The sequence below is a fragment of the Bos indicus genome, chromosome 16 (genome assembly GCF_029378745.1).
Source record: "Bos indicus isolate NIAB-ARS_2022 breed Sahiwal x Tharparkar chromosome 16, NIAB-ARS_B.indTharparkar_mat_pri_1.0, whole genome shotgun sequence".
NCBI lineage: Eukaryota > Metazoa > Chordata > Mammalia > Artiodactyla > Bovidae > Bos > Bos indicus.
Window position 1 is genome coordinate 6,270,691 of NC_091775.1, and position 22,509 is coordinate 6,293,199.

General features: G+C 37.5%; 1 protein-coding gene and 1 long non-coding RNA gene across 2 annotated transcripts in view; both read right to left on the bottom strand.

Moving 5' to 3' along the window:
* The window catches only part of LOC109570108 (complement factor H-like), a 377,373-nt gene that overhangs the window by 229,116 nt on the left and 125,748 nt on the right, over positions 1 to 22,509 (bottom strand). The gene's annotated exons all lie outside the window — the stretch shown is intronic.
* LOC139176530 (uncharacterized) lies at positions 15,396 to 21,591 on the bottom strand. The gene is made up of 3 exons (XR_011560998.1): positions 21,453 to 21,591; positions 15,997 to 16,185; positions 15,396 to 15,572 (listed from the first exon to the last, which is right to left on the bottom strand). It is a non-coding gene; the product is annotated as an uncharacterized lncRNA (long non-coding RNA).

Here is a 22,509-nt window from a genome sequence, read left to right on the forward strand (position 1 = left end):
GTGGGGAGGGAGGAGGGAGGAGGGTTCAGGATGGGGAGCACATGTATACCTGTGATGGATTCGTTTTGATATTTGGCAAAACTAATACAATTATGTAAAGTTTAAAAATAAAATAAAATTAAAAAAAATAAATAAAGTAAACAGAACGTTGAAAAAAATAAATAAATAAAAGCATCAATTCTTTGGCGCTCAGCTTTCCTCACAGTCTAATTCTCACATCCATACATGACCACTGGAAACTTACATAAAATTCCTATTTTATTCTACTATGTAAAACGCTGCTTTAACAAAAGAAGATCTTGATATTAGGCTGTTTTCTAACTGTTGTCTTTACAAAGAGTGACTGTAAGAATGGCATGATCATCTTAAAAGCCTTTCCCTTTACTGAGAATTGTTACTAGCTCAGTTGTGTCTATCTCTTTGCTATCCCATGGACTGCAGCTGGCCAAAATTCCATGGAATTCTTCAGGCAAGAATATTGCAGTAGCTAGTATTTCATTTCTCCAGGGGATCTTCCCGACCCAGGGATCCAATCCAGGTCTCCTGCAATGCAGGTAGATATTACTGTCAGGTATCTCAGAAATTTTGAAAGGGAAAGTGTGGTCTCTCAGGCATGTCTGATTCTTTTTGATCCCATGGACTATAGCCCACCGTACTCCTCTGCCTGTGGAATTCTTTAGGCAAGAATACTGCAGTGGGTTGTCACTCGCTTCTCCAAGAGATCTTCCTGACCCAGGGATTGAACCCAATTCTCCTGCATTGCAGGCGGATTCTTTACCATCTGATCTTTTCTAAAATAAGCCAATTTTTTTGCTGCCTTGGCTGCAGCAAAAGCATGTGTCTTTGCTGACGAATGGTTTCCAGGCTTTCTTTGCATAGACGTCTTCCTACATAAACTTCACCCACAGTCCCTCCTACTTTCTAAGCACTTGGATTCTTTTCTTCTTGGAATACACTTATTGGAACAATATAATAGAAATATTTTTACTTTTTGGTTCATGATTTACTTTAATTCATCTTTTTTTTTTTTTTTTTTCATACTGGCATGAAAGCTCTTGAAAGGCATACCACTGACCCCCACTGTATCTTTCACAATTTTCTCCTAGCCTACTTCTGGCACATATCAGGTGCTTGCCTGCAGCCTGAAAAGTGAAATTACGTGGGCTCTGGACACTGTTGAACAAGCCTGGCCCATTTCTATAACAATCTCCCCCTGTGTGTCTATCTGAAATCTCTGTGCTCAATCTTTTCTACACTGGCCAGTGTTCCATCTCCTCCTTCCCCCATGCACCTTTCGGTCTCACATGACTTTGTCTCCGTCCTGAAATGAGAACAGGAACCATCAACACCTGCTTCTCTCCAGCATTGTATTTACACACCCATTTACTTCCTTCTCCTGACAGGAAGCTGCAAATAATCCAGTTGTCACCAAGTTCAGGACTTTCTCAAAACTGCTGGTTCCTCTCCCACCTCTTTCACAGTGAGCCTGTGGTCAGTCTTTGCCTGCTTTCCTCTCTGGCTCATCCTCTTCAACGTTCATTACACTCTCATCTTTCCCATTAAAACAATACATAATCCACCGAGCAATACATCCTGAACCTCTTATTCTCTGCCACAACCAAGCCTTTTGAAAAAGTTATGTCCTCATGCTATATTGCATTTCTTACTAATAATTTATTTAGCAGGCTGTAAGTAGATTTTTCCCCTGTCTATTCCATCTGAATCTGTCTCTGTTACAATTATTGTTGGCTTCCATGTAGCCAAATCCACCACATTTTAAGTCTTTTAACCTGACTTATTAACTGAATTAGAAATATTCATTAGTGGAACTATTCTAATGTAATTTGATTACACTTTCCTTGAATAAACTGTATGGTAGACATGACAAGAAGCTTACATGAATAATTTATTTTAATAACTAAAAAATCTTTTTAAATATTAGAGCATTTGCAAATATTAAATCATTGTACAGATTCAGAGGTGTGAACAAACTTCAAATAGGTCATTGCTCTTAGATATATACTTAGATAATGGTGGAATTGGATAAAGAACAATTTCAGGCTGATTCCCAGGAATTACTGTTAGTCAATTTATTATTCCTTGTTATTATATCATTTTCTTCTGTCCACAACTATGAAACATTCATTCGACATTTTTTCCCCCTAAATTCTCTGGGTCCTCGTTTCTTTCTGTCCACTTTGCCATCTATCCTTCTTCCGTCAGACACCTCAGTGTTGGAAGCTTCAGGACTCAGTCTTGAACTCTCTTCCATTTTCATTCTACATTATTTTCCAATCTGATGTCATCATTTACAGAGTGATAATCTCACATGTACGTCTCCTGGCTAAACCCATGCATTCAACACTGTAGTTGATGTATCCAATGTTTATGGTCCATGGGCAGCACAACCAGTGTGTCAGCAGGACAAAGGAAGGATGGCAAAAGAAAGGAGAGTGAGTGGAACTGGATCTGCACCTGGGGCTGGGGAACTGAAGCAGGGACAGTGCTGCATGGGAGGGCAAATATTTGTGACAGAGGTGAAGCACTGAGGCTGTTGGAGAGTGAAGCAGCTTATCTGTGAGAGTCTGAATGGAATGAGGATCACACAGACAATCCTTGCCACAGCCATACATACCCCAGACAGGGATTCAAGTCCCCTAGAAAGTGCTGTAGCTTGGAGCTGGAACATAGAGACTGGAAAACAATCCCAGGGCAAGGTCTGCTGTCGACTGAAGGGAGATGGTGTGAGGGAACCTGATGGAGAACACTGCAGTGGAAAATGCTTATGAAGGAAAGCCAGCTAACCTGGAGGCAGGGTGATACTGCTGAGTTACACACAGATAATATAGCCATCTCTGCAGCCTCTCTCTCTGAACATAGCACCAGATAGCTGAAACAACCCAAGGAGGGTGGACCTATAAGGACCTGATGTGCAAAGCGACATAGAAGAACCCCAGCCAGGGTGATCTTTACGTCCCTGATGAGATAAACAACAGACAATGACCCCAAGTGGGGGGCCCTGTAAGCACCTGAAGGAGCCAAGCAATAGAGAAGGACCAGGCAAAGAGGGCCTCTGATGGCCAGATGCCAGAAGCTAGGAAAAGACTCTAATAGGACCATAGCTCCTGCAGCTGAGTCAGTTGTTTTCCCTGCATGCTTGGCACTGCCAGGGTTCCCATAATTCAAGCAGCTGTGTCACCTCCATGCTCAATCCTCACTGGAAAGAGCAGTCAGAAGCTAGAAAAATCCCTAATAGTCACATATCTCCTGACAATACCACCAGATATGTATCTGGCATTGCTAGGGTCCCCATTATCCAAACTCCTGTGTCACTCCCATGCTCAATCCCCACAAGGACAGAGCAACCAAAGGCTACAAAAAACCCTAAGGGCCTCATATTTCCTGCTGTCGTAGCCAGTGTCTCCCCTTAGTACCTGGTACTGCCAGGGCCCCTGCAATCCAAGCAACTGCACCACCTCCACATTCGGTCCTCCTTGGGGCACACCCAAGTCCTCCCAGGGAGCCTCAGGAGCAAACTCCTGTAGACAAGTCACATGCACAGGTGGAGATGAAACCACAAGTGAAATCCAGAGGAAGGTGGCTAAGGAATAGAACCAAAACATTCCCACCAGTGGTACAAGCTGAAGATTGAATCCACATGATCAAGGAGGCAGACTTTGTATTTATGGAATATATAAATGATTACTAGGGTTCCTGAAAAGGAAAAAACACTAGCACTGGCAGATGTGGACATCAGGGCAAGAACGTGCAAGAGTAGGACCAGATTAGAGTCTGAGCTGCCCCCACAACAGGTAAGAGAGACCAGCCCAGAACTGGCGGACATCCTAGGGAGGTGAGGTGGACTGTGACTCACACTGAGGAAAAGGATGCTGACAGCTGATCCAAGAAAAATATTTATTATTCTTATATTTTAACTTATTCAGTAGTTGCTACTGGGTTTTTACCTTTTTTCCCCTCTCTGTTATTCTAGTTGTTGATTTTAATGCTACTATTAACTATATTTATGCTTTTGAGAAATTTTAAAAATCACACTTTTAATTCCCTTTGAATACTTCGTCTACATTGGTTTTTGTTGTTTTATGGACTTTTTCCTGTTTTTAATTTTCAAAGTTTTTAAAAAAATTTTTAGTATTTTCCACACATATTCTTTTGTTTGCTTTTCTTTTTTTTTTTTTCCTGTTGTAAGTTATTCTTTGATATATATAAACTTATTTATCTACGTCTATTGAAATTTTCTTTTCTGGTCTTTCTTTCTTTTCTTCCTTTTCTCATTATGTTTATTAATCTGTTTTGCTTTAGTTTCTTTATTCCCTAGTTGTCACATGGCTTTGGCTTTGGCTTTGTTTTCCAGTTTATGGTTTTAGTAAGTTTTGTTAATAACTAGTTCCTATAATTTTTGCTTTCATTTGCTCACTCAATCAATCTCTTCTACTTCTTTTTTTTTTTTTTAACACTTTGTTTTTGTTTTTTTTTTTCCTGTGTGTACATGCATGTGTCTATATCCCATTATTTTTGTGAGTACTTTGCCTTATTTTGTATTTGCCATTTGTCTGGGGTTTGCATTTTGTTTCTTGTTTTACTGTGCTTATTTTAATCCCCATTAATGCCGTTACAAACCACCTGTGGTATCTCACTTCCCTGGCCAGAGATCAGGCCCAGAGCCTTTGAAGTGGGAGTGCTGACAAGACTCTAGACTGCCATAAAACTCCTAATCCCAGGGAGTATTTATTAGTGAGAACTCCCATAAAGGCCTCCACCTGTATACACCTGGCATCACCCAACTGCCAGCAGCACCCAGTGTAGGATGTCTCACCCAAAAAACAAACAAAATAAAAACACAAACCCAGTCATCAGCAAACAAGATTGCCACCTCATGAAGTCCTGCCCATTAGAGAGGAAAAAAAAAAAAAAAAAACTTACTTCCTTTCACCAGAGCACAAGCAAAAGTCACCCCCAAAAGCAGCCTAAACAAACCAGTGGCACAACCTTACACACCAAGGGCAGAAAACAATAGGAAGGAGGAATTCGACCTGAAAGCCCGAGAAAAGGAGACATCAAATGCAATAATGACAAAAAAAGAAAGAAAAAAGACAGAAAAGTATTGCTCCAATGAAGAAACAAACTAGAAGCACAAAAGACCAAAGGGGAAAAAAAGGGGGGTGGGGTGGGGGGAGGGATATGCAAAATACCTGAAAAAGAATTCAAAGTAATGATAGGAAGGATGTTCCAAAACCTTGAAAAGAGAATGGATAAAATGCCAAGAAGCAATCAACAAATTAACACAATAACCAAGGATACAGAAAAAAAAAAAAAGAATCAACAATGATGAATAACACCATTATGGAAATCAAAAGTTCTCTAGAAGGAAACAATAATAGATTAACTGAAGAAAAAAAAATGAAACAGTACGCTGGAAGATTAAATGGTGGAAGTAGTTGCTGATGAGCAGAATAAAGGAAAAAGAATGAAAAGAATTGAGGCGAGCTTTGGAGACCTCTGGGACAGTATTTAACTCACCAACATTTGAGTTATAGGGGTCCCAGAAGAAGAAGAGAAAAAGAAAGTCACTGAGAACATTTTTGAATATATTATAGTTGAAAACTTTTCCAGCATGGGAAAAGAAATATTCAATCAAGTTCAAGAAGCACAGAGACTCCAATACAGGATAAACCCAAGGAGAAACACGTCGAGACACATACCAATCAACAGAGATTAAACACAAAGAAAGAATATTAAAAGCAGTAAGGGAAAAGCAACAAGTAACACACAAGGGAAAAGCCATTCAATTAACAGCTGATCTTTCAACAGAAACTCTGCAGGTCAGAAAGGAACAGCAGGATATATTTAAAGTACTGAAAAGGAAAAATCTACAAGCAAGATTACTCTACCTGGCAAGGATTTCATTCAACAGTGATGGAAAAGTTAAAATCTTTACAGACAAGCACAAGTTAAGAGAATTTAGTACCACCACACCAGCTTTACAACAAATATTAAAGAGACTTATAAGCATAAGACAAAGGAAAGACCTACAAGAAACACAAAATAATTAAGAAAATGCTAATTGGAACATATAGGATAATATATTATAATAGGAAAATGCTAATAGTAATATGTAAATAATTACTTTAAATGTAAATGGATTAAACTCTCCAACCAAAAGACACAGGTTGGCTGAATGGATACAAAAACAAGACCCATATATATGCTGTCTACAAGAGACCCACTTCAGACTTAGAGACACATACAGACCGAAGTTAAAAGGATGGAAAAACATATTCCATGAACATGGAAATCAAAAGGAAGTTGAAGTGGCAATTCTCATTTCTGACAAAACAGACTTTAAAAAAAAAAAGAATATTATATGAAATAAAGAAGGGACATTATATAATGATCAAGAGATCAATCCAAGAAGAAGACATAATTCTATACATTTATGCACCCAACATAGAAGCACCTCAATGAATAAGGCAATAACACACATAAAAGGGGAAATTGACAGCAATAAAATAATGGTAAGGGATGTTAACAATGGACAGATCATAAAACAGAACATTAATAAGGAAACATAAACCATAAATGAAACATTAGACCAAATGGACCTAATTTATATCTTCAGAACTTTTCACCCAAATGCATAAGAATACACCTTCTTCTCAAGTGTGCATGGAACATTTTCCAGGATAGACCATACCTTGGGTCACAAATCAAACTTCAGTAAATTTTAAAAAATTGAAAACATATGAAGCATCTTTTCTGACCACAATACTATGAGAATAGATATCAAATAGATGGGAAATGGTAAAAACACAAATGCTTGGAGATTAAACAATATGCTTTTACATAACAGACTTGTTCCTGAATAAATCAAAAGGGAAAGCAACGAATTCTTGAAGCAAATGACAATGAAAACACAACTCAGAATCTATGGGATGCAGCAAAACAGTTCTAAAAGGGAAGTTTATAGGAAGAAACAGGGGAAACATCAAAGAGACAACCTAATTTACACCCAAAACAACTCGATGAAGAAGGGCAAAAAACAAACCCAAAGTTGGTAGAAGGAAAGAAATCCTAAAGATCAGAGCAGAAATAAATGAAAAAGAAAGGAAGGAAAAATAGTAAAGACTAATAAAACTAAAAGCTGCTTCTGTGAGAAGATAAACAAAAGTGACAAACAATTAGGCAAACTCATCAGGAAAAATGGGAGAAGAATCAAATCAACAATATAAGGAATGAGAAAGGAGAGGTTACAACAGAAATACAGGAATACAAATGATCATAAGAATCTATTATGAGCAACTATATGGCAATAAAATGGACAACCTGAAAGAAATGGATATATTCTGAGAAAAGTTCAATCTTCCAAGACTGAACCAGGAAGAAATAGAAATTATGAACAAGCCAATTACATGCACTGAAATTGAAAATGTGATTAAAAAAAAAGAAAGAAACTCTCAAAAAATTAAAGCACAGGGCCGGATGGTTTCACAGGTGAGTTCTCTCAAACATTTAGAAAAGAGCTAATAATATTCCTATAAAAATCTCTCAAAAAACTACAGAGGAATTAGCACCACCAAACTCATTCTATAAGGCCATCATCACCCTTATACCAAAACCAGACAAAGATAACACAAAAAAGAAAACTACAGGCCAATATCAGTGATGAAAATAGATGGAAAAATCCTCAACAGAACACTAGCAAACAGAATTCAAAAATACATTAAAAAGATAGTACACCATGATACGGAGAAGGCAATGGCACCCCACTCCAGTACTCTTGCCTGGAAAATCCCATGGATGGAGGAGCCTGGTGGGCTTCAGTCCATGGGGTCGCTAAGAGTTGGACATGACTGAGTCACTTTCACTTTTCACTTTCATGCATTGGAGAAGGACATGGCAACCCACTTCAGTGTTCTTGCCTGGAGAACCCCAGGGATGAGGGAGCCTGGTGGGCTGCCATCTATGGGGTCACATAGAGCAGGACACGACTGAGGCAACTTAGCAGCAGCAGCAGCAGAATATCATGATAGCAACCATCAAGTTGGGTTTTTCCCAGGGATGCAAGCATTCTTCAGTATACACAAATCCATCAATATGATATACCATATTAACAAATTGCATGATAAATTCATATGGTAATCAAAATAAATACAGAAAAGAAGTTTCTGAAAAATTTCAACACCCATTTATGATAAATACTCTTCAAAAAATGAGCAAAGAGGGAAACTACCTCAACATAATAAAGGCCATATATGAGAAACCCAGAGCAGACGTTATTCTCGATGGTGAAAAACTGAAAGCATACCCTCTAAGATCAGGAAAAGACAAGGGAGCCCACTGTCACCACTATTAGTCAGCATTGTTTGGAAGCCTTAGTTACAGCAGAGGAGAAAAAGAAATAAAAGGAATCCAGATTGGAAAAGAAGAAGCAAAACTCTCATTGTTTGCACACAGATGATACTGCACATAGAATACCCAAAAGATACTATCAGAAAATTATAAGAGGTAATCAGTGAATTTAGCAAAGTGACAAGATACAAAATGAATACAGAAAAATTACTTGAATCCCTATGTGCTAACAATGAAACATCAGAAAGAGAAATTAAGGTATCAATCCTATTTACCATTGCGACAAAAAGAATAAAATGCCTAGGAATAAACCTACTTAAGGAGAAATAAGAGCTGTATACAGAAAAGTATAAGACACTGAGGAAAGAAATCAAAGACAACATAAACAGATGGAGAGTTATTCCATTATCTGGGGTTGGAAGAATCAACATTGTGAAAATGACTATGCTACCAAATATAATCTACAGATTCAATGTCATCTGTATCAAATTACCAATGGTGTTTTTCACAGAACTAGAACAAAAAGTCCCACAATTCATAGGGAAACATAAAAGACCTGAATAGCCAAAGCAATCTTGAGAAAGAAAAATAAAACTAGAGGAATCAACCTTCCTGACTTTGAACTGACTACAAAGCTATAGTCATCCAGACATATGGTACTGGCAGAAAAATGGAAATATAGACCAATGGAACAAGACAGAAAGCCCAGAAATAAACCCACACATCTATGGATAGCTAATGTTTGAAAACAAGCAAGAATATACAATGAGGCAAAGAGAGTCTCTTCTATAAGTGCTGCTGGGGAAACTTGACAACTACATGGAAAAAAAAATGAAATTAGAGTACTTCCTAACACCATACACAAAGATAAACTCAAAATGGATGGAAAACACAGGCAGAACACCTTATGTCATAAATCACGGCAAGATCCTCTATCACCCACCTCCTATAGTAGTCGAAAAAAAAAAAAAAAAGATAATCAAGTGGGACATAATTAAACTTAAAAGCTTATCCCCAGCAAAGGAAATTATTAATAAGGTGAAAACACAATGCTCAGAATGGGAAAAATAATAACAGCAAATGAAACAACTGACAAAGGATTAATTTCCAAAAGATGCAAACAGCTCATATAAATCAATACCAAAAAAAAAAAAGTCAAAAAGTGGGAAAAATACCTAAACAGACATATGTCCAAAGACCTACGATGGCTAGTAAACACGTGAATAGATGCTCAACATCACTCATTGTTAGAGAAATTAAAATCAAAACTACAATGAGATATCACTTCATACCAGTCAGAATGGCCATCATCAAAAAGTCTACAAACAATAAATGCTGGAGAAGGTGTGGAAAAAAGGGCACCCTCTTGCATTGTTGGTGGGAATGTAAATTGATACAGCCACTATACAGAACAGTATGGAGAGTCCTTACAAAACGAGGAATAAAACCACTGTATGACCCACTAATCCCACTCCTAGGTATATACCCTGAGGAAAACAAAATGGAAAAAGACACATGTACCCCAATGTTCACTGCAGTTCCATTTACAACAGCTCAGACATGGAAGCAACATGGATGTCTGTTGACAGGTGAATAGATAAAGAAGCTGTGCTACACATATACAATAGAATATTATTCATCCATAAAAAGGAATGCACTTCAGTCAGTCCTAAAGAGGTGGATGAACATAGAGCTTAGTATACAGAGTGAAGTAAGTCTGAAAAAGAAAAACACATATCATATAGTAACACATATACATGGAATCTAGAAATATTGTACTGATAAACCTATTTGCACAGCAGCAATTAGAGACACAGATACTGAGAACAGACTTATGGACACAGCTGGCAGGGAGGAAGTAGAGGGTGGGATGTATGGAGAGGGTTAGCATGCAAACTTAAACTACCATATGTAAAATAGACTGTCAATGGGAATTTGCTGTATGACTCAGGGAACTCAAACCAGAGCTCAGTAACAACCAAGAAGGGTGGGATGGGCAGGGAGCTGGGAGGGATGTTCTTGTGGGAGGGGACATGGGTAAATCTATGGCTGATTCTTGTTGATGTTTGGTAGAAACCAACATAAGACTGTAAATTCTTCAATTCTAAATAAATAAATATAAAACAAACAACCACTCACCCCCGAAATTCCATATGCCAAGGGGCCCAGGAGGAGGCTCACTCATGCATGCATGAGGTAAAAGGCAGACAGATCCCTGTCTTGACTGTGATGCCTACAGTGGCTCATGAACCATCTCAATTCCCTCTCAGCTGCACTCCAGGAGTTCTGGAAAACCTATGTTAAAACTTCATGCATGGAGCTAATCCTTCTGTGAAAGTCCAGGTTTTCACAGGAAGACCTCTGTCTGCTTCATTCACACACCCTTCCACCCTGTGCCAGATCCCTGTGGTTACAACTGACTCAGAGGGAAGAGCAACTTTTGACAGACCACCAGTGAGCTTGCACAGAAATTTGGCTTAAATCTGTGACCCAGTACAGGAACACAAGATTAAGATGTAGTGCTACTTTGGGGGAAGCAAACGACAGGCTGTCAGTACAAATTCTGGTGCACTAATGTATCCAGACAAGACATGAAGCACAGAAATTCTGACAAAACAGGAATGAGAATTGTCAGCAGGTGCCACTATAGAGACCTGAGATAGCTACAGAGTATCTAGCCAGGTTGAAGGAAGTTATCTCTCACCCAAAGGAGACTGGTACTTTAATTAGAAAAACAACACCACAAACCTTCAAGGAACATGAACCCAAAGTATCATGACACCAACATAGTATAAAAATCTTCAGTATTCACATCTGAAGATTGGAGATCTGTGATTTATCCAAGGAAAAATTTGAAATAGCTGTTTTAAATAACTCAGTGTGGTACAGAAAATGCAGTAAGAGAGTTGAACAAAAGCAGGAAAACATTAAACAAATGAACAATAAACAATGGACAAAATAGTTTAATAAAATGTACAAATCATAAAAAATAAAAAAACAGAAAATCTGGTGCTGAAGGATCCAAGAATGAAATGAAAAAATTCACTAAAGAGTATTACCCACAGAGTGAAAAAAGCAGAAGAATCTGTGAGATAGATGACATATCAAAGTTATCCTGTCAAAGGAGATTAAAATTAAAAAAGCAAAACCTTATAACAAAACAATGAAAAAGAACAAAGAAAGGCTACATGATCTATGCTACATTGTCAATAGAACCAATTTGCAAATTATTGAAGTGCCAGGAGGAGAAAAGGAGATGAGGCAGAAAGCATATTTAAGGAGTAATGTCTGAGAACTTCCCAAATGAAGGATGATATTTGAATATCTAAGTTCAGGAAGCTTACAGATGACCAAATCAAATCAACTTTAAAAATCCTCTACAACACACATTATAATAAAGTTGCAAAATCAAAGAAAAAATGAGAAGCCTTCAAGTAGCATGAGGAAAAAACAAACAAGCGAACAAAACAAAAATCTTGGAATTTACTACTTCAGTTCAGTTCAGTTCAGTCGCTCAGTCGTGTCCGACTCTTTGCGACCCCATGAATTGCAGCACGCCAGGCAGCCCTGTCCATCACCAACACCCGGAGTTCACCCAAACCCACGTCCATTGAGTCAGTGATGCCATCCAACCGTCTCATCCTCTGTCATCCCCTTCTCCTCCTGCCCTCGGTCTTTCCCAGCATCAGGGTCTTTTCAAATCTGTCAGCTCTTCGCATCAGGTTGCCAAAATATTGAAGTTTTAGCTTCAACATAAGTCCTTCCAATGAAAACCCAAGACTGATCTCCTTAAGGATAGACTGGTTGGATCTCCTTGCAGTCTAAGGGACTCTCAAGAGTCTTCTTCAACACAACAGTTCAAAAGCATCAATTGTTCAGTGCTCAGCTTTCTTTAAAGTACAACTCTCACATCCATACATGACCACTGGAAAAACCATAGCCTTGACTAGACGGACCTTTGTTGACAAAGTAATGTGTCTGTTTTAAATATTCTGTCTAGGTTAGTCATAACTTTCATTCTAAGGAGTAAGCATATTTTAATATCATGGCTGCAATCACCATCTGCAGTGATCTTGGAGCCCCCAAAAATAAAGTCAGCCACTGTTTCCACTGTTTCCCCATCTATTTGCCATGAGGCGATGGGATTAGATGCCATGATCTTCATTTTCTGAATGTTGAGCTTTAAGCCAACTTTTTCACTCTCCTCTTTGACTTTCATCAAGAGGCTCTTTGGTTCTTCACTTTCTGCCATAAGGGTGGTGTCATCTGCATATCTGAGGTTATTGATATTTCTCCCGGCAATCTTGATTCCAGCTTGTGCTTCCTCCAGTCCAGCGTTTCTCATGATGTACTCTGCATATAAGTTAAATAAGCAGGGTCACAATATACAGCCTTGATGTACTCCTTTCCCTAAATGGAACCAGTCTGTTGTTCCATGTCCAGTTCTAACTGTTACTTCCTTACCTGGAATTTACTAAGGAGCCTTCATTTGGATCTAAGAATATTTCTCAGCAGAAACCTAGTGGGCCAGGAGAAAGTGGGATGATATATTCCAAGTGTTGAAAGACAAAACTGCCAAAGAAGAATATTTGAAAACATCATTCTGAAAAGAAAACAATATAAATACTTCATCTGACCAAAAAATACTGAGAAAATTGAACACAGCTAAACCTTTCTTGCGGAGAAGGCGACGGCACCCCACTCCAGTACTCTTGCCTGGAAAATCCCATGGACGGAGGAGCCTGGTGGGCTGCGGTCCATGGGGTCGCTAGGAGTAGGACACGACTGAGCGACTTCACTTTCACTTTTCGCTTTCATGCATTGGAGAAGGAAATGGCAACCCACTCCAGTGTTCTCGCCTGGAGAGTCCCAGGGACAGTGGAGCCGGGTGGGCTGCTGTCTCTGGAGTCGCACAGAGTCAGACACGACTCTAGTGACTTAGCAGCAGCAGCAGACCTTTCTTGAGGAGGGCGTGGCAACCCACTCCAGTACTCTTGCCTGGAAAAGCCCATGGACAGAGAACCTGGTGGGCTGCCACCCATAGGGTCACAAAATATCAGACACGACTGAGGTAACTGAGCAGGCACACAGACCTTCCTTACTGAAACACAAAAAGGAATTATTCAAGATGAAGTAAAATAACGCTAATTAATTCCATGAAAATACATGGTACACTGGTAAATTTAAGTGCACATTCACATTCAGAACACTATAGTACTTTATATGGAATGTTAAACACTTAACTATTTAAGAGTTAAAGTGCAAGAATATAAAAGTAACTATAGCTACAATTATTTTTTAATTAAGTACACACTATAAAAAGAGAAAATCATGACATCAAAAAGATAAAATGGAGAAGGGAAAAAGGAAGGAGATTTAATATATGGTTATATTCATATATTATCAGCATAAAACACTGCTCTCTCTGAATAATACTTTATGTAAATCTCATGGTAAACAAAGCAGGAATCCATACTAGATTCACAAATGGTAAAGAGAAGTTTATTAAATGCATACTACTATAACAAAAGTTGTAGTAGTATTGTTACAGTACTATAACAAAAATCATGAATTCACAAAGGCAAACAGTCAGAGGAAATGATTTAGGGAACTATAAAACATTCTGTTACAAAAGATAGTATTAATACATCCTTATCTATCAATAATTACACTAAATATAAAGGAATGCATGAGTGCATACTAAGTAGCTACTGTTGTGTCTGACTCATCGAGACTCAGTGGACTGTAGCCCACCAGGCTCCTCTGTCCATGGGATTTCCCAGGAAAGAATACTGGAGTGGGTTGCCATTTCCCTCTCCACTGTTGTCTTCTATCTCAATGAAGTTCTTAAGCAATTACTTTAAATTACTTATCAGACAAATAGTCCATATCCATTATCTGGGGACAGTAACTGAAAAACTATTGTGTTTCTCTCTAAACATTTTAGTCCTTTATTGTCTGTGTCCCTTGAAGTCTCAGGTTGCTGTTTAAAGAAGCAGTCACTCCCTCCTGTCTTTACAGACTGACTTGGGGAGGGAAGTACACTATCACCCTGATAGGGATTTTGAGACTTTTTCAGACCTTTTTTAAGGATACACCTGTCTCATGTACTCAATTCCTCCTAGGAGAGAATTCTGAAGCTCCTATGCTTCTATCAACGCAGCAAAGACAGTCTCTGTGCTGACAGTTTTCTGGGTGCTTCCTTGGGACAATGCCAAATGCTCACATTCATGTGCTTTCTCACAGACCCACAGGGACAGGTTGGCTTCTAGATGTCCCACAGGCCATCTACAAAGGTTGGATGCCACCGTGGAGACCTACACAGGGACCTGGCCCTGGGGAGGGGGATGTGGATGAGATGAGGGGCCCAGGGGTGAGCAGGACCACAAGCACGGTGTCTGCAATGGTTTGGGGCTTCCTGGTGGGGTCTCCACGTGGTCAGTAGGACCCATGTCCCTTGAAGAATTCTAGCCCTGGATGCTGTGCTCCTGGCCTCTCCCCACCCCCCAGCCATGCAGGTGACCCCAGTGTCCTGGATAAGGGGAGAGAGAAGTGCGCTGGAAGGTGAGGACACCACCCTTGCTCACACGCTCTTATTTTCCCCACAGGTAAAATCCTGTGCTGAGGGGTCTGTCATCTTTGTGCTCTAGCAGCATGCTGTCGTGTCTCTGTTAGACTCCTGGACCCCCACAAAGATCCTCTTATCCACAAATGATGGTCAAAGTCTGTGTTTATATCAGGAGAGACAGTGAGACTCCTGCCATCTTTCTAACCTCATTTTGTTATTACAGGTTTCTTCTTTGTGGATCTTTTCCTATTTTATTGAGCAGTGTCTATCAATAGGTACATGTATTTTGTTATATACTTATCAAGAAGTATCCATAGGTACACTCACAGATACTTGTAAACAATAAAATTAAATAGGTCCTTTGGGAAAACAAGAGGTTGATATAAACTTTTGGAGTGACTAATACAGCTGAGTCTTAGAAAATTATGAACATATTGGGATCTCAACCCAGTTTACTCACTGACACTGATGCATCTGGGAGGAGGAGACCAGCCACTCTCTGTGCGGGTCATTGTGTTCTGATTATTTTGAAGACTGTAGCCATGATAGCAGCGAACCCTTACTGTTTCACCCTGTACAGCTTTTCTTTCACTACTTGGGGTATATCCATTTTCCAAATTATTGAAAATACATTCTCCTAAGGATCATAAAAATAATATGATAGAAAAAAACATAAATTTGTTAAAATAGAAACTTAAAGATTAACCTTTCAGAATTTAAATGTGAATGCACTAGTATTCAAATATAATATGTAACAATAAAATGAAAGCTACTACCACCTTTGTTACAAATGAAAATCAACATTCCATATTATTTTTCTTTAGTTTATGATTAAAGTATGTATAAATGATGCAGATATTGTTATAAAGTCTCTGCCTCACAGGATTTACATGAAGAGCCTCTAGTAAAGGGAAGATCTGTTTAGATTTTTTTTTTTTTTTCATAGAACACATCCCTTGGCCTTACTGTTGTTACACAACACTTAAATCTACTCACTTGTATACTTTTGTCTCTTCACTCTTTCAAAGACTTATGCATATAAACTTAATAGGTTTACTTACTGAGGCATAGTTCTTCTGGAGACCATCCTTCTGCTGTGCAAGTCAGGTAATCCGAGGAATATTGTGAAGGAGGCACAAAATACTGATCACAGTTATAGAGAAACTATTGATTTACACGTGCTGGAAAGTGTCCTCTGTATGAATGATATAGCTGTCCATGTTTTATTACTGGATAATTACAATGTTTCCCTTGGAATAAAAAAAGTAGAAATAATGTTTTACCTCATTATACAATCAAATAAGAAATTAACATTACCTCTATGAATTACATTTTTGTTCAGTTAATTACACTCACTACATTATGGTTTCTAGGAAAAGAAAAGTTATAGAAAACTCAGATGATTGAAGTATGTAAAGAGGTCCTTGATATTGAAGGCCAAATTATGTCTTGTGAGTCATATCATATAAAATGTGTATGTAGATTCTCTTGGTATAAAACTATAGAGACTTAATAAATGATTTCTCCTTAAGTGCAGAAGTCCTAACCATGGTTGACTAAATTAGCATCTTAGTCAAGAGATGAAAGTACAGATTTTATCTTGTGGCTCATTTGACTTCTTTTTCTTTCTTTTCCATTCTCATCAGAAACCAAAATCCTGACACTTCTTCTCAGACCAAGTCAATGTAGAAAGAAAACAGTGTTTTTTTTTTTTTTTTTCCCAATTAACATTCATGACTTTAATTTTCTGTTTATTGGAAACATGTGACATATATAGAGAACCACACTAATTTTCATGGATCTAATCACACAGGAAAGTAACATTATTGTTTATCACTCAAACTAGATATTAGGCATCTTTTCCCTTGCTTGTCTAATTGGAGAAATGAACAATCAATAATTCTTAATTTCCAAATGGTTAAGATTAAGGGAAACCCTTGAATGCTTGTGTCTAATTTTAATTGGAGAATGATGCATTTTTCAGTATTTCTGACAAATATTTTAAATGAGGTATAACGTAATTACAATTTGTTTTTAATATATATTTAGTAATTTTCACTTATATGCTTACTAAATTAATTATAAACATTGAATCTTTGCATATCTTAATCCCTTTTAACAAAGACTTGTTAATTATACCCTCTCAAGGCCTATAGTCTTCATCTCTCATCACTAATAGATTACCCACACTTTTTTGAAGCTTCTCTACATTTTTTAGTTTGAAATGCTTATTTAGTTTGATTCCACTTAAGTAACAGTCTAGGTTTCTTCCCACTACTTTTTGGAGATTAGAATAATTTCTCTTCGTCCTTGAATTTTATAAATTTCACCATATATGTCAAGATATGTATATTTAACAATAATACCATGTTGGGCAAGCTTGAGTGTTTGTATTTGCAGAAGTCAAGTGAAAAGAACTCAACTAACTTTGTCATTACATTGTAGAGGAGAGATTCAAGTCCTGATTATCTGAGTTCAGATCTAGTACAGTTATTCACCTCATTTTGATGATTCATAGAACGTGAATTAATAAAATAATCCACTGAGACTCACTTCCAAAAGGTACACAAAGAAGGCATAATTAAAAGTAAACATCATTACTATCACTGGCCTGAGCTATTTTCCTCCTCTCTTTTTTTTGGTCACATGTGAATCTGTATTTGTCTCTCTAACCAGATCATTTATTGAAGCACATACAATAGTCCACTATGGTCAGAGTGGCACTGACTCTGTCAAGACTCAGAACAACCTCATTCTCCTCTTACAACTTCTACCAATACAAGTTCTGGTCTCATGAGCAGCTAAATATCCCATTATTGAGTCCAACCTCACACATGGGTGTCTTTCTGAGTGATGAACCTGTCCTAACGTGGGTTAACTTTCAGTGCCTCAGTATCATTCCAGGCACATCTCCTCTGCTCCATTAAACTGGCAGATGATACAAAACAGCAATGGAGCAGGCCTGAGAACAAAATCCTGCATCTGATAATCAGCTTATTTAATGAAATTATGAATGTCTGATCAACTATTTAACTGGCCAATTTCCTCATCTTGTCTACAAGAACTTTACAAGGTCCCTTGTGGGATAACTTTGCTGTGATATCAATACATTTGGGTTGATCTGCCATTTTCATAGGCTTCCCCTATGGCTTAGTGGGTAAAGAATCTACCTGTAATGCAGAAGACAAAGAGATGTAGGTTTGATCCCTGGGTCAATCATATTCCCTTGCAGAAGGAAGTGGCAACCCACTCTTGCCTGGAGAATTCCATGGGCAGAGGAGCCTGGAGGACTATAGTCTAAAGGGTCGCAAAGAGTTGAACATGATTGAGGGACTAAGCACACAGCACCATTTTCATAAATCCATCTTAAGCAAGTTTAAATATCTTTAGTATAATACTTATGTAGATTGAAATCTGTTTAATACTGCTAATACCTTCATTTTAAGAGAAATTATGGTTCGAAAAATCACTTTAGATTTATGTTTGTAATTACTGGTAAGGTCATTGACCTGTTTTATAAAGTTACAGTTTTCTTTCCTGGAATAACCAGTTTAAGTATGCCAAAATTTTATGATATACTGTTAGAAAAAAGAGTATTGTTACTATAGAGGCAGGAAAGAAGTTGAGCAGTAAAGGAAGCATCCCCAGAAAATACTCTGATAAGTTGACCTGACGTTTTTCTATATGTGATGGTTTTAAGAAAGTCCACAACACTTTCCACACTCCTCTCTCCAAATATTAGAGCTTAAGTCCTCTCTATGGAGTGTGCAGGACTTAGTGACCATTTCTCATGATTACACATGACTGACGTGACAATGTGACAAACTCATACCTGGTGTGGAAGCTTCCTCCTCCCTGTCTGCCGTCAATGGCCCTGAGGAAAGCAGTCTCTCAAGCAACCTGCCCAGATGACCACGTGGTCAGGTGCTGAGGCCTCCACCAAAAACCAAGAGAGCGAGCCAACTTGGAAGCAAAGCCTCCAGCCCAGCTGAGTGTCCAGGTGACAGCGGCCCAGGCATTTACCCAGTTACCCCCCAAACAGAGTGATGCATAACTAGCCAGAGAAGCCCTTTCTTTATTCTTGACCACAGGTGCTCTAAGAATTTGGAGGTGTATTGTCTTAAGCCAATATGTTTTCTGGAAAAATTTTTAATTAGGACTATGTATCTAATACAATGGGCATCCCAGTTGGTGCTAGTGGTAAAGAAGGAACCCACCTGCCAATGCAGGAGACATAGTACAGGGAGGTTCGATCCTTGGGTTTGGATGATCCTCTGGAGGCAGGCATGGCAACCCACTCCAGTATTCTTGCCTGGAAAATTCCATGGACAGAGAAGCCTGGTGGGCTACAGTTGATGGGGAGGCAAAGAGTCAGACATGACTGAAGCGACTTAGCATGTAGGCACGCAGGCATCTACAACAATAGGTGTTAGGTGATGTGAGTTTTACTTAATGGCTTGAATCTGATATTACAATTATTTTGCATGCTAAAAATTTCATAAGTGCACCCATAAATTCTGAAAAAAAAAAAAACTTTGCTTAAATATTCCAACATTTAGCTTTAAGACCACTTTTGGAAAGAGTTCAGTTGTTAATGAGAAGAGAAGTGTTGCACTGGAATATCTGGTGATTTGTCAAAATTTCACATTTCTCTTTCATATTGTGTACTCTTTCTCCTCTTGTTTGGAAGTATGCCTGTAGTCTTATTCTAGTTGATTAATAAACCATCACTCATATACCTGAGAATCAGGAGAAGCAATTCATGTCTGCCTGCTCCTCATCAGGAATAATCATGATGCAGCCTTTCTTATAAGTGATCTGGGGCCTGAGCTGCTTTTATTTGTAACACTAAGGACTAGACAGGGAGCTTTATTGTGCTGTAAATGTTGTTCACGAAGAAAATTGCCAAATGGACTAAAATAACATGTAACAAATTATAAGATGAATAATGCAGAGTGATGCATATTCTATTCACACCTTGAGTTTCACAAGGTATCATAAAACTCATTAGAGCTTTCATTTACAAAAACTTGAAGACAAATGTATTATTAAAGAAAATGAAAGACAAAACATCATAATGAAGAACATATAGTTTTGTATTTTGGAGTAAAATCTTTGTTTTTAATATGATTTAATTATTTATATTAATACATTTATATAATTTGACTTTTGTTTTTCATTTTTATTGGAGTTGCTTTAAAATGTTGGGTTAGCTTCTGCTGTACATGAAAACAAATCTGTTATATGAATATATATATATATATATATATATATATATGTCCCCTTTTCTTGGATTTTCTTCCCATTTATGTCACCAGAGAGCATTGAGGGGAGCTGCCTATGAAACACAGTAAGTTCTCAGTAGTTACCTATTTTATTCACAACAGCCAGGACATGGAATCAACCTAAATGTCCATCAACAGCAGAAGAGATGCAGAAGAAGTGGTACATATATACAATGAAATACTACTCAGCCATAAAAAGCAATGAAATTGTGCAATTTGCAGAGACATGGATAGACCTAGAGACTGTCATATAGAGTGAAGCAAGTCAGAAAGAGAAAAATAAATATTGTATAATATTCCTTATATATGGAATCTAGAAAAATGCTACAGATGAACTTATTTGCAAAGCAAAAATAGAGATATAGGCATAAAGAATGGATGTATGGATACAAGGGGGCCCAAGAGTAGAAGAATGAATTGGGAGATTGAGCCTGACATATATACACTATTGTGTAAAAAATAGATAACTAATGAAAAGAACTTATAAGTTTATTTTTTTTTTTTTGCTTTTTCTTTTTTTTTTTAATTTTATTTTATTTTTAAACTTTACAATATTGTATTAGTTTTGCCAAATATCAAAATGAATCTGCCACAGGTATACCCGCGTTTAAAGTTTAAAAATAAAAGAGACAAGTTTTTTTAAGGTTGTCAACATTTACATTTCTCTCTGAAAATAATTCTAAATATATTGGCACTACACTGGAAATTAAGACCGTATTCCACATTTTGTAAAAGGAAAATATATCTGGTACCTAAGCTGGTTTTTAAAAACTAACAGTGATGTTAATGACCTTTAATAGATTTATTAAGCTATAATCACAATACAGTCAACAGAACATATTTAAAATGAGATTTGAACCTACAAAAATCACCATATGTAAAAGTATAAAAATAACCATTGTTCTCCAGAGCTTTCTCATATTACAAGTAAGACTCTCCTAAATATTCTGGAATTATAATCTACTTTTCTGTGACGCATTTTCTATTCAAATTTTCATGAGCGTATTCACATGACCCCATAATCTACATAGAGTACCTTTTTGCACTGTGGAACTCAGATGACATTAAAAAGTATTCATTTTGTTTTCCCCTTTTAGGTGAATATCTGATCATTTTTCCATTAAGGTATTCTTATGGTTATCTCACAGTACAGACTATTTTAACCAGTTTATTCAATCAAAAATACACACAAAAGAAAGTAGATCTGAGTGTTCACATCTGTTTCAACTTACCCTGTCCATGAGCAGTGTAAAACCACAAGGTGAGGACACTGATTAACAACAACATGTTAGATTTTCCCAGAGGTACATTCACACAAATACTCCAGTTGCACTGTTTAGGGTTCAAAAATCTGCTTCATTTGCAGTTACCTAGTGTGACTGAATTTATGCATTACAATGATACTACTTAATTAGTGCCATTTAATAAATATCAAAGTTCAAAATTTTGAAATGTCCCTAACTTGTTTCTGTTGGTAGTTTCACAATAAGTTATTGTATTCATCACCTGATATCTAAGTGCACAACTTTCTGTGGCTAATATGGACTGGCTCCAAAGCCATATACCAGATACTAACTTTCAATAATATATTTCAGGAGAGTAGGTGAGGTTTTTCCCAGCCATTTGGGTCATCCGTATTTTCATGGACTTAGGAAAGTGAATAGATTTTAAATATATATATATAGTAGAGCTTAAAAACAATCATATCAATGATAGCACAATCCCTTCCTTTACATGCTATTTATGTGTGGGTTTTATGATTATCAATTTTTCCAACTTTGTTAACATATAATTGACATAAAGCACTGCATAAATTTAAGGTGTATGGCCTAATCATGTCATTTACATATATCCTGAAATGATTACAGCAATAAGGTTTGTGAATATCCATCATCTCATATGGATATAAAATTAAAGAAAAAAGAATTTGTGATGAGAACTCAGGACTTACCATCCTATTAACTTTCATACTTCAGACACAGCAGAATTAGTCATATTAACCATGTTGTACACTACATCCTTAGTACTAGTCTATCTCACAGCAGGAAGTTGGTACCTTCTGGCTGGCTTCTTCCAGTTCCCCTATCTCCAGCCCTAGCCTATGGTAACCACAAATGAGATCTCTTTTTCAAAGTATTTGTTTGTTCTTTTAAGTACAGTTGGCCTACAACATTGTATTACTTTCTGTTACACAGTGTAGTGATTCCATGTTTCTGTCCATTTCAAAATAATTGCTACAGTAAGTCTAATTACAATCGAGCAAGATTTTTAAAATTGCATAATTATTGA